The sequence below is a fragment of the Phyllobates terribilis genome, unplaced genomic scaffold (genome assembly GCF_046119375.1).
Source record: "Phyllobates terribilis strain yellow unplaced genomic scaffold, ASM4611937v1 Scaffold_19__1_contigs__length_20705806, whole genome shotgun sequence".
Taxonomy (NCBI): domain Eukaryota; kingdom Metazoa; phylum Chordata; class Amphibia; order Anura; family Dendrobatidae; genus Phyllobates; species Phyllobates terribilis.
This window is the reverse complement of record NW_027362779.1, coordinates 2,092,866-2,102,680: the sequence shown is the minus strand read 5'-3', so window position 1 is coordinate 2,102,680 and position 9,815 is coordinate 2,092,866.

Sequence of the window (9,815 nt, the reverse complement as noted above, 5' to 3'; positions counted from 1 at the left end):
AAGGTGGAACTGCCGGCACAGGGAGTGATCATTGTGGACATTGACCGTCGTGAAAGTCACCCTAAAATAACCTTGGGTACTAATGTAATTGAAAACTGTCTTTCAGAAGTAATTATGATTTTGCAGCAGGTGGGTCCTCCAGAAAGAGATAAGAGCCCTGATGAGACGGCAGCAGGTAGAACTGTCTGGTGGTGAGATCGTTAGCGTAAGAATGAGTGACCTATTCCCCATTTCCTTGCCTCCCAAAAGTGAAATGGTGATATGGTGTCGGACTGCAATCGGGTTGAGAGGCAGAGACTACCAAGCCATGGTAGAACCCGTGTGCTCAGACAGCAGGCCCACCATTTTGACAGCCCGGGGGGTGGTTGATGTCCGTCATGGGAGGGTGCCCGTTCGCATTCTCAACATTGGGGAGAGGGAGGTACACTTACCCAGGTACGCTACACTTGCCAAACTGTTTGCTGTTGAGCACAAAGCTATCAGGGCCGTGGAACCGTTGCCTCCATCTCCACAGGCGGAGGGTAATGGCTCCCAGAAACAAAAGGAGGACTGGTGCCAGAAACTCCATGTGGGTGCTGACTCCACTCCCCTGCACCAAAAACAAGGAGTCTACCGGGTGGTACAGGAGTACGAGAGAATCTTTAGTAAGCACCCGCTAGACTTCGGCAGAGTAAAAGGGATAGAACACCATATCCCCACGGGGAGCCATCCACCAATAAAAGAGAGACACAGGACTGTACCCCCTGCACATTATCAGAACGCAAAGGGTATGCTGAGAGAAATGAAAGAAGCTGGGGTCATTAGAGATAGCTGTAGCCCCTGGGCAGCCCCCTTGGTTCTGGTAAAAAAGAAAGACGGTACCATGAGAATGTGCGTGGACTATAGACAAATCAATTGTATCACCCATAAAGATGCGTACCCGTTACCTAGGATAGAGGAGTCTTTAGCAGCTCTAAAATCAGCTAATTTCTTCTCTACTTTGGACCTTACTAGCGGGTACTGGCAGGTTCCTGTGGCAGAGGCTGACAAGGAGAAGACCGCCTTCACCACCCCGATGCGATTGAGCGAGTTCAACTGTATGCCCTTGGGGTTCTGCAACGCACCAGGGACCTTCCAGAGGCTGATGGAATGCTGTCTAGGGCACCGAAACTTCGAAACGGCCTCCTTTACCTGGACGACGTGATCGTCTACTCGAAGACTTACGAGGACCATCTAAAGCACCTGGCCGAGGTGTTCGAAGCCCTGGCAGGCTATGGCCTGAAAGTGAAGCCTTCAAAGTGCCACCTGTTAAAACCGAAGGTCCAATACCTAGGACACGTGGTGAGTGCAGAGGGAGTAGCCCCCGATCCCGACAAAGTTACAGCCATCAAGAGCTGGCCAAGCCCCTCTAACATCAAGGAAGTGAGGCAATTCCTCTGGTTGGTAGGCTACTACCGAAGGTTCATCCCCGGGTTCACTAAGATGGCAGCCCCTATGCAGGACCTCCTGATAGGGTAATCTAAATCCAGAAGTCACAAGCCACCCTTGAAGTGGGACAAGCCGGAAGAGGAGTCCTTCCGCCAGTTGAAGATGGCCCTCACGGGGGATGAGATCCTGGCCTACTCCGATTATGGCCAGCATTTTATCCTCCACACAGATGCCAGTATGTGGGGCTGGGAGCCGTACTTTCACAGAACCAACAGGGCAGAGAAAGGGTGATCGCGTATGCCAGCCAGAAGCTGAGGCCCACTGAAAGAAACCCGGAGAACTACAGCTCCTTCAAGCTAGAATTCTTGGCAGTGGTGTGGGCCGTCACAGAGCCGTTTAAGCATTACCTGGCCTCCGCAAGGTTCACCGTGTACACGGACAACAACCCGTTGACACATCTGGACAATGCAAGACTAGGTGCCCTAGAACAGCGGTGGATGGCCCGGTTATCCAATTATGACTTCTCAATCAAATACCGGGCAGGCAGAACCAACGCCAACGCAGACGCCCTATCAAGAATGCCTCACCTACCTGAAGGAGAAGACGACTCGGAAGAGCTGGAGGAAATAGAGCTCCCTGCGTTCCACCGGTATGGGGCCATTCAGCATTCTCATCGGGTAAGAGACAAAGACTTAACCACCGTCATGTTCAACCCCTTACCCCACCACAGCTGGGCTGAAACGCAAGACAGCGACCCTGCAATACGCCTGGTGAAAGACATGTTAACCCAGGAAGACGCTAGCCCTGGCCCGGACGCTCCAGAGGAAGCCAAGCAGATATGGAAGGAGAAAAGCAGGCTATTCCTCTACGAGGGTAAGCTGTGCAGAAGGCTTGTCAACCACTGGACGCACGAGCTGACCTGGCAGATAGTGGTCCCAAGGCGAGATGCAGCAATGGTCCTGGAGGCCTACCATGACAGAGCGGGACACTTCGGGTGGAAGAAACTGGAGTTCCTACTGAGGGAGCGGTTCTATTGGGTCGGCATGAGAAGGGCCATAGAGAAGTGGAGCAGGGACTGCGGCCCATGTCACCTCAGAAGGAAGGACCGTACCAGCCAGCAGACACCCCTGAGGCCCATCGTCACCAGGCAGCCTCTTGAGCTGGTAGCTCTGGACCATGTGAAATTGGCTCCAAGCCGATCGGGCTACGTCTATGCCCTGACAATTGTGGACCATTACCCCCAGTTCCTGGTAGTGGTTCCTGTTAAAGACCTGACCGCCCAAACAGCGGCCCGAGCCTTCCAGCAACACTTCTGCCGTCCACATGGGTATCCGGAACAGGTCTTGACAGATCAAGGTCCAGCGTTTGAGGCTGAAGTATTCCAGGAGTTCTGCAACCTCTACGGCTGTAGGAAGATTCGGATGACGCCTTACCACCCGCAAACTAACGGGCTGTGTGAGAAAATGAACAATATCATCATTGATCTCCTCAAGACGTTACCCCTGGAAGAACGCAGCCTGTGGTCGGAGAAGCTGCCAGACCTGATTGATTTGTACAACCATATCCCGGTGAATGCTACAAATTTCACCCCGGCTTACCTAATGCAAGCAAGACCAGGTAAGCTGCCGATAGACCTGGAGATGGGAGTCCTGACACCCGAGGACACCTCCCCAGATGCAGACTGGGATATGGAATGGCAGCTACCGTACAAGAAGGTACAGGAGAGTGTGGAGAGGAGTCTGGCTCAAGCGAGAGAAAAGCAAGAGAGGCTCTTCGACCAACACGCCCCTGCTGGTCCCCTGGAACCTGGTGAGCAGGTCCTGAAGCGTAAGAAAAGGATACACAAGCTTGATGACCAGTGGGAGAGAGACCCGTACACAGTACTGCAGTCCGACCACGACAACCCGAAGGTATGTGTGATCACCAAGGATGGAGGAGAAACCACTAGTACTGTTTCCAGAGACCACCTAAAACGGTGCCCCGAGCAACTACAGAGTCCAAATGAAGATCAAGATGACCTTGAATCCGCAGAGGACAAGGAAGAGATGATCAGCACAGTTCTCGGAGAGTTCCCCCGGACCTGGACTCAGATAAATGGCGCAATACTGGTACCCATCCTACACTTCCTTCAGCCTACTCAGCAGGAGCCTACCGGAGAGCAAGAAGAGCAAGCAGCCCCAGAGGCAGAAGAACCCATGCCAGCAGCCCAGGAGAGTCATCCCTCTGCTGACAGGGAGCCTGCCATGCCTGTGGTAAGCCAAAGAAGCTGCGGACAGCTGCCTGCCCTACCTATGAACCTAGCTAGTAGCTGTACCCTCAATGATAGTGGGGAAAGCCAGGTTGGTCCACCACCAGACAGTGGGTTAAGGAGATCAACCAGCAGCACTAGGGGACAAACACCAGCTCGCTGGAGGATATAAGTGCGAGATCTAAACGTACCATGTATATATTTAATATGTTTGTTACCTGTAGCTAATAGTGTTTTCTCCAGTTTTTCTAGATATATGGACTGACAGGTTATGAACTTTGGATAACCGAACTACCTTGTAAATAGTTGCACTTGGTGCCTCTTGCGAAGATGGCCACGGAAGAAAAACCTGTCTGGCGTGGCCCCGAGTGGTCCAAAGTAGTTTGCTTCGCCTTGCAGCCACGCCCAGGGCCAACGCTTGGGGTTTGCTTTGGACATGTCCCCGCACCGGTTAAGACTTCGCCTTACTGGGTGAAACGGACACCCGGTCACAGACCACGCTGTGACCTAAAGAACTCAATATGTGGTGTTGTTTGTTGTTTTCTTCTCTGTTGTGTTTATGTTATAATTTATACCCGGTATTCGTGTTTCTTGTTAGTCCCGGAGTACTAAACTTTACTAGGGGGGAATGTGTCACCCCATGTCTGGATGCCACAAACTTGTAAGGCTGTGTCTGAGAGCAGGAGGGAGGTTCTCTGGTCATGGACCATTAGCCTGCAGCACCTCCTGTCCCAGGCCAGTAGGGGGGGCAGGCTGCCCCTATAAAAGCTGGTACTGAGGGCAGGGTTAGGGAGACCAGGACCCACTTCTGAAGCATCCAGAAGGGTTCCCAGAAGAGAGGGACAGGTCAGCGGCAGCTGAGGAGTCCAGGAGGCTAAGGAGGAACAGCAAGCCAGGGACAGAGGCGACGAGAGTCGGTCCTGGCTGAGAGAGAACTACATACCGGACACTGGGATCCGAGGCTGTCAGGATTGCAAGTCCTGCAGCAGATCATCTACCTGCGAGGGATTTTAGGTCCCTTGGCCAAAGAAGCCTGGAAGCTCCGCCACACAGAGGGACCGGTACAGCACAGAGAAGCTATAGGTACCTAAGGCCCGAGTCACAAGCCATACAGGTGTAGTACACGGCCAGCTCAGGGACGTGGGCTATCATACCACTAAAGGGGGAGATAGTCAGCAAGGGCAGAGAGAGAACGGTAGGCCTACCCACTCACCCTGACCAGTGGAGCTCGCCCGAATGCCCTCAGACACCCAGGTCCATTCCTCCCTGTACTCCTGGTGGGTCTGTGATAAGATCTGCAGTAAAAGACCCTGGACTGCATTATTGGACTCTGTGTGATTACTGCTGCGCCTGCACCATCACCCCCAGCATCCTATTACACTGCTCTGAGGCTACACTCCTCCCATGGGGAGTTGTACTATTCCCTGCTGCACCCCCAACACCAGCCTCAGCGGTCTGCCCTGCAGCGGCGGTCCTCCCTGACCGCAATCCACAGGTGGCGTAGTCGGACTTTCAAAACCTACAAATACACTGCCACAGCATTTGGTCTGACCACCCTGAGCCACGGGACCGGGTCGCCACTACTACTCCCAGCATTGCCCTGTTGTCTGGTTCCGAGAGCCCCACGGCCCAGGGGGCGAGTCACTACAAGTAAGGATAGACGATACAATAAGCTCTATCGTAACATGTAGCAGCGAGTCAGCGGAATGTATCAATTCTAATATTGAGCAGAATTGATTTCAGCCTGTTGATTTTTCCCTCCAGAACAGTGGAGGGCTCCTCGGGAAAATAAATTGGCCATCCCTGGTATAACGTAATACTAAAATCTCACATTTTATGAGAGAAAACTGTATTTTATAACGATGCTTCCGTGCATCAATCGAGAGAACTTCTTTTCATCAGACGACCCCTTTATCACCTATCCAAGGTGATCGGTGGTGTCCAACAGCTTAGAGCGGCACTGATGGGCAGAATGCGGCACTTTTATCACTTTTGGAATTGGGCAGCGGTGCACATGCTCAGTCTGACCTCCATTCTTGCCCTTTGGGGCTGCAGAGCGCTCTGCTTTTTCCAACAGCTCCATTGAGAATGAATGGATCAGTGGTCGGGCATCCAACCAGACGCTCCATTTTGTAACAGGGATAGAAATAGATGAGAAGATGCACTTAAATGTTTGGCCGCAGCAAGAGTGCATCGAGTGCCTGTGCTTGGTTTGAACAGTCATTCTGTGCTGACAGAGTCCCTTTAAGGCCTCAAACCTATTAGATAATTGTCAGCCCTACATTGTTTCTGGGCAGACAGTTACACAAGATTATGTCCCATTTCATGAAGATTGGCCTTTTACACGCCTGTTTTAGTGAAGGATTAGCTGGAAAAACCTGCGGCGCTGTTAAGCCTCTCCCCAAGAAGCTCCGCAAGGCTTCAAAATTTTGCCGGTGCTGGTCAAGACTGGTGGACACATTGGAAAAGTCAAATTTTGGCAAAGTTGAACAATCTGCATTGTGTGTAATATTTTATGATACAATAAATGATTAGAAAAATGCAAGTTTTATTAATGAAAAAAAAACTGAACTTTGCAGAATTTGTTGGCGACATAGAAATATGTAAAAAATATAAAAGTGTAAAAAAATTTTTACAATTTTTGATGCTTACATTAAAAACTTGAGCAATTCCCCCAAAAATCATTAGAGCCATGAAATCAATACATATACAGATGAAACCAGAAGTTTCCATCCACTATATAAAGAGACACATCTGCATGTTTTTCTCAATATCTGACATGAAATCAGAATAAATCTTTCCCGTTTTAGGTCAATTAGGATTACCATCATTTTTGATATATTCCAAATGCCAGAATAATGAGAGAGAGAATGTTTTAAGGCATTTTTATTACTTACTGCAAAGTCTTAACATTATTCTAATCCCCAATCAGTCTGCATATTTGTTCACTACACAATAGAATCCCATAATTTCTGCCTATTCACACCTTAGTATTATGTATGATCAGGTTAGAGTGTATGGCTGCTGAGCGCTAGCATTTATGGGCGCCTCCCCCTGACCTTGGCTGTTTCTGGCTCTTAGACCCTGCTGGTACGCACTGCCGTCATGTCCGTGACTGCACTGCCGGCTTGCGGGTCAAATGCCAGAAGCCGCAGAGTCACATGTATTGGGGCGGGCACAGAATGTCTCACGCCGTATACCAGCCAGAACACATACCGGAAAGTCAGGTGACACACTTTTTCTCTCCGGCTCGGTTCATGATTGGATTAGGCTCCCTATATAACATCTGGCGTTCCCCTCCCTGGCACGACCCCTGAGGAAGTGTTGATGAAACGCGCGTCGGGGTGGAGGGACGCGTGCTTACCCTGCCTAGAAGCTGCCATTCTAACCAGGTATTTCTTTCTCATGATGTGTTGAGCTGTTTTGTCTATTTGTGGACAGTGCCACTATTACACTATAGTTATTCTATGGGACAGTACCCAGCCTCTTTTATGTACCCAGTCTCCCCTGATAGATATACTAACATTATTAACCGCTATATGCATTAGTTTCTTTGAGGATGGAAACAATACGTTATATTTATCTAAGCACTTTGCACTTTTTTTCTGGACAGTCGACTCTATATCATCATATGCACTGCCGCTTTACATTTTATAGGCGTATCTCAAACTCATCAGTGATAGTCTAGTGACCGTTATAATAGCATATGCATTTCTTTCTTTCTATTTTTGCCACATGAGCGGTTATTCAGATTGAAATGTTTTGCAATGCATTTGTATAGTCACATTATTTCAGTAATGGGGTAATATATGGTTATTACTCTTGCTGCGCAGATATCATAGAATCATAGAATCATAGAATGGTAGAGTTGGAAGGGACCTCCTGGGTCATCTGGTCCAACCCCCTGCTCAAAGCAGGATTCACTAGATCATCTCAGACAGATGTCTGTCCAGCCTCTGTTTGAAGACGTCCATTGAAGGGGAACTCACCACCTCTCGTGGCAGCCTGTTCCACTCATTAATCACCCTAACTGTCAAAAAGGTTTTTCTAATATCTAATCTGTGTCTCCTCCCATTTAGTTTCATCCCATTGCTTCTAGTCTTTCCTTGTGCAAATGAGAATAAAGATGATCCTTTACAATGTGACAGCCCTTGACATATTTGTAGACAGCTATTAAGTCTCCTCTCAGTCTTCTTTTTTGCAAGCTAAACATTCCCAAATCCTGCAACCGTTCCTCATAGGACATGGTTTGCAGACCAGTCACCATTTTGGTCGCTCTTCTCTGAACTTGCTCCAGTTTGTCTATGTCTTTTTTAAAATGTGGTGCCCAAAACTGTACACAGTATTCCAGATGAGGTCTGACCAAAGAGGAGTAAAGACCGATAATGACTTCACGTGATCTAGACTGTATGCTTCTGTTAATACATCCCAGAATTGTATTTGCCTTTTTTGCTGCTGCATCACACTGTTGACTCATGTTCAGTCTATGATCTATTAGTATACCTAAGTCTTTTTCACATGTACTGTTGCTTAGCTCTATTCCTCCCATTCTGTATATGCTTTTTTCATTTTTATTGCCCAGATGTAGTACTTTGCATTTTTCCCTGTTAAAAAACATTCTGTTGGTTGCTGCCCACTGCTCCAGTTTATTTAGGTCTTTTTGAATCCTCTCTCTCTTCTCTAGTATTAGCTATCCCTCCTAGCTTTGTGTCATCAGCAAATTTAATCAGTTTACCCTCAATTCCTTCAGGAATAGGGTACAGCATTTGTTTGTCCCTCACATTTGAGGCTCCTGGTATTTTAATTATTGTTATTTTATGTTCTAATAAAATTATATTGTTAATATTATTTGAAGTGTTCATGTTTTTGTTTATCCTACCAGGGTTCTGGTTATAGCAGAATCAATTTTTGATATATATAAAGTCAAAAGTTTACATACATTTCATTATTATTTGGTACCATCACCCTTAAACTGAATGACTTGGGTCAAACTTTTGGGATATCCTTCCACAAGCTTCTCACAATAGTTGCAAAGAAAATGACGGCACTTCCACTACAAAAACTAGGTGTGAACAGGTGCTTACTAAGAGCAGCTACCTCCATATATAATGAACAAATAAAGTAGCACACTGTAACACTGAGTATATAGATATGAAATATGAAATATGAATAGCTTAACTGCTGTAGAAAATAGAAATAAATGAAAAAAATTTTTTGAAAAATTTTTTTTTGCGCATGTAAATATGAAGTATGGAAAATGAATAGCATTACTGCTGTAAATAAATGAGAAATCTTAGCGCATAAATTGGCCAATTCATGTGTCCCTGACAGCCGCGGTAAGGCGTTTCTCGATGTCAGGACCTATAATGTGAATACCTCTCTAAGAGACCTCCGTCTGCTTATGTGTGGGAAAGACAGATCCTGATGCATTTAAAACCACCTGCGGCATGGGGGTGGGGGTGGAGTGCTCAGTCAACGCTAAATCTAGTAACAAAGAAAATGACGGCACTTCCACTACAAAAACTAGGTGTGAACAGGTGCTTACTAAGAGCAGCTACCTCCATATATAATGAACAAATAAAGTAGCACACTGTAACACTGAGTATATAGATATGAAATATGAATAGCTTAACTGCTGTAGAAAATAGAAATAAATGAAAAAAATTTTTTGAAAAATTTTTTTGCGCATGTAAATATGAAGTATGGAAAATGAATAGCATTACTGCTGTAAATAAATGAGAAATCTTAGCGCATAAATTGGCCAATTCATGTGTACCTGACAGCCGCGGTAAGGCGTTTCTCGATGTCAGGACCTATAATGTGAATACCTCTCTAAGAGACCTCCGTCTGCTTATGTGTGGGAAAGACAGATCCTGATGCATTTAAAACCACCTGCGGCATGGGGGTGGGGGTGGAGTGCTCAGTCAACGCTAAATCTAGTAACAAAGAAAATGACGGCACTTCCACTACAAAAACTAGGTGTGAACAGGTGCTTACTAAGAGCAGCTACCTCCATATATAATGAACAAATAAAGTAGCACACTGTAACACTGAGTATATAGATATGAAATATGAAATATGAATAGCTTAACTGCTGTAGAAAATAGAAATAAATGAAAAAAATTTTTTGAAAAATTTTTTTGCGCATGTAAATATGAAG